General features: G+C 41.9%; 1 long non-coding RNA gene across 3 annotated transcripts in view; it reads right to left on the bottom strand.

Annotated features, from left to right (window-relative positions):
- LOC109366109 overlaps positions 1–3,700 on the bottom strand; it is a 5,413-nt gene extending 1,713 nt beyond the window's left edge. The window contains exon 1 of one of the 3 annotated variants that reach the window (XR_002112202.1): positions 256–3,700. This is a non-coding gene — a long non-coding RNA (uncharacterized LOC109366109). The remainder of the gene's footprint in view (positions 1–255) is intronic. The other 2 variants (XR_002112199.1, XR_002112204.1) reach the window with 2 other exon arrangements.
- Between the last annotated feature and the right edge of the window lie 13 nt (positions 3,701–3,713).

Here is a 3,713-nt window from a genome sequence, read left to right as displayed (position 1 = left end):
AAAAAAAAAAAAAAAAATCTTCTAAAGCCCTTCACTAATCTTTAATGCAACAGGATATGCATTTAAATTGTTTAATCACTTGTTGGGCTAGATTATTTTGCTACACAAACACCAAATTAATTTGGATCATGGTTATCTTATTGCTTCAGTCCATAAGGTGGCAGCTTGACATTTCTAGATTCCTTGAAAACCCATTTTAAACAACTTTTCTGCTTGCTGATTTTTGTTATCTTATGTAGCTATCTAAGAGTTTACAGCCTCTCCAGGGAGTGAGACAAAACAGACTTCTTTACAAAGCTGCGGAGTTCTGCTGCTATGGTGTCTCCTGGTTCTGTAGCTCTGGAATTGTTGTTAGGCACAAGGCAATAATGAAGCACCTGAATGGAAGGTCCTGGTTCTGCACTGAGCCACATGCAAGCAGGAGCTTACAAGAGCTAAGGATATTGCACCACATCCAAGAATTGAAAATGGCAGCTTATTCATCCTAATCAGCTCAGGGAATTAATAGCTAAATAACATTAGTACAAACCAATATGAATATTAAAGAGAAGTAGATTATAATTCTAATTGAAACTATTAATGTAATAGGCAGTTTAATTGCTCTACTGGCAGTAGGCTGGAGAACAGAAGTGTTCTGCGGAAGGGAACTCCAGCAGCCCCAGAACAGCAGACTCAGCCTCCTGGGGAAGATCAGATCATCTCTCTCACCAGATCTCCTCTCATAATGATGATGGTGGTGGCGGCAGCCGTGACAACAGAAAAGGATGAAGGATGCTGACTTGTTCAGAACAGGAACAAGCATTTCCTTGAGTTTACTTAAGATAAGAAAGATAGAGGTGACCCATATTATTCAGGTTGAAAGGAGAGAAAATCAAGATTCTAACAAGTGAAGGCATAAATGTTAAAAATAAAATCTACAGCTCTATTGCAATATTACAGACGGAGAGCAGAAAGAACCAAAATAAAGCAACAGCAGCCAATTTAAACAAGAGGTCCGTAGGCTTAATTTTTTTCTCATTTGGATTATCCAATCTATTCAGGCTCTGACCTCAGCATGAACATGAGCACAAATATATCAGATTAGATCACATTAACTTGTGCAGTGTTTGAAGGCTGCTTCTGGATGACTTTGCTACTCATTCACGTATTTGTACACTTCATTATTCATTCTCCGTTGGTAATTCCCAGGACTTCTCTCAGTGAAGTGTGGAACACTGATTTTCATACACATTGGAAGGGATTCAGAGCAAATCACAATCAGTAAGAAACAAGATGATTTCATTTATGGGTTTGGCAAATGCAACTAAAATCTTCTCCTTTGCCTTTGTACATAAATCTTGCCAGAAGCCTAAGAAAATTTGAAGAAATGCCTATATGTGCTGCCTCTATCTCTATAATTGACTTAAACTCCTCTCCCCTCTCTGTATATGATTTGGCTCTGGTTATTTTGCTATACACACCTGCCTTTGTTTCTCCCTGTACAACCTACCACATGTAGTCCAAACAAATCATTTCACATGGACTACCAGACCTGCTGTTGGCAATGCAATGACAAACCATACTAAGAAGCCATTGAAAATGTTTATCCACTGGACTCAAAACTAAGCACTTTGGTTCATAGCTTGGCTGTATCTTCTGGGGTGAATTTCCTCTCTTCCCATGCTAGCTGGTTTGCTAGCTCTTTATATTCCCTAACATTTCTTTTTAGAATCATAGAATCACAAAATAACCTCAACTGGAAGGGACCCACACAGATCGAGTACAACTCCAGCTCCATACAGGACAACCCAAAATTCAACCCTATGACTAAGAGCATTATCCAAATGCTCCTTGAGATGTGTCAGCTTGGGACTGAGTCCACTGCCCTGGGAAGCCTGTTCCATGCCCGACCTGTTAGCTAGTTCTGCTCCAGAGAGGAGTGTGCTTCCTGCTGAGATGACCAACCCATAGAGGATAGTCAGGGACAAATTGGAGAAGTGGATATCCCATAAGCATCTATAAAACTAGGAAGAACTCAGAGCTCTTTGGATTTCTGAGCCTGTGAGACTGTGGCTGCTGCAATATTTGCAGTACAGAAAATTGGAGTGGTGCTGTCTTTACATTAATGGCTGCATTAATATTCTACATCAACCAAGAATATCCCATATCAGCAGCCTCTTCAGAACGATCACCACAAGACTACTGGCATACACCATTTCAGAAACAGTAAACTTTAAAGTGTTTCAGAATATGTTTAAGGAGGGCTACTAAAATGTCCATTGGCACAAGCAGAAGTGTAATTCCATTTAACCCATACATGTTGAGTGTCTCCATCTTACAGTTGAGATTACGAAGCAGCAGCCAATCCACCTGCTCAGACTCACCCTGCCTGCCTGCCTTCAGGTACGGTAAACTCTTGGTGTGGTTCTGGGATAAATAAGACAATTCTCTGCAATGCTTCTACACAAATATTTTGGGCTCCTTCTGAGAATCAGATCATGTCATTGTTGGTGCAGTTACATCCCTCAGAAGCAGTGTCATGCACAGTTTGTCTGTGTTCCTTCCCGCTATTTTAAATGCCTGAGGATGATTTTTACTAGAATTAAATGCTTTCATAGGAGGGTATGTGGACTGTTTTCTAAGAAGAAATCAAGCCAATACCCCTGAGCATTCACTTCACTTTTACTGATTAGTCTTGCCACCAAACTTTATAACCTATTTTCCATTAGTTTGGCTGGGTGCTTCCTAATACAAAAATCATTACTAAACTGCCACAAGAGTTATCAAAAATTGCCAAAACATAAAAAAAAAGCACCAGGAAAGTGTTAACACAGATTTATACAGCAGGTTTCATGTGGAAGCATTTATCAGACAGGCAGGAGACCTGAGCATGTTTTTGCATGGAACCTCAGAAAGCAGTAATTCAAAATCTGGCTGAAGGTGCATGAGAGATCATCGGTGAAAGCCTTTAACTTCTCTGAAATAAGAGAAATAAGAGATAAAAGCTTGGATTATGCGCTGAAAGCAAAAACACTGATGCAGTACCTGTGAAAGTACGTCTGTTTATTCTCTCTCAGATTTGAAAGGCTGAGGTTGCACCGTTTCACAAGGTGGATGCTCAGGCAACACGAGAAAACCCCCTTTTAAATTCTCCTTTTCTGCCAACGACAGCATTGAATGACTCAGTGGATTTACGCCCCTGTGAATAGAATCCCTCAGGTTACAGGGGAAATAGAGAGCTGAGGGTCTCGTTAAACTGCCTCAGATGGCTTTTATTGTCCCTTGGATGTGCTGAAGGGCTGAGCGTGATGCAGTGGGGAACGGGGAGTGTTTGCACTGCGATTTCCAGCGTGTGGTTACAAACACGTGAGGGCCTTTTGGGCTCCTAAATGCCAGTTTCCATCACTGCCCCGAAATCCAGACAGGACAGAGAGCTGCTGTGCAAACCGGTGAACTCTCTGCTCCCAGGGATGCTGATTGCCATCAGCCGGGTCAGCAAGACTGAAACGAGGAAGAAAAGAGAAGGAGGAGGGCAATGCTCTGCTTCTGCGTGGCTCTGAGCCGGGTGTGCTGCTCTGCAGGGCTGCAGTGGGCATCACAGACAACCCTCACTATGAATAGAGGACGGCAGGAATGGGCAGATACAGTGTTGTGAGTGTAACAAGTATTAGAGTTTGGATCTGGATGTGGTTTCAGCTACTATTAGAAGACGAGAAGGGAAGGGAAGGGAAAGG

The sequence above is a fragment of the Meleagris gallopavo genome, chromosome 1 (genome assembly GCF_000146605.3).
Source record: "Meleagris gallopavo isolate NT-WF06-2002-E0010 breed Aviagen turkey brand Nicholas breeding stock chromosome 1, Turkey_5.1, whole genome shotgun sequence".
Lineage (NCBI taxonomy): Eukaryota > Metazoa > Chordata > Aves > Galliformes > Phasianidae > Meleagris > Meleagris gallopavo.
This window is presented reverse-complemented; position numbering and strand designations above follow the sequence as displayed.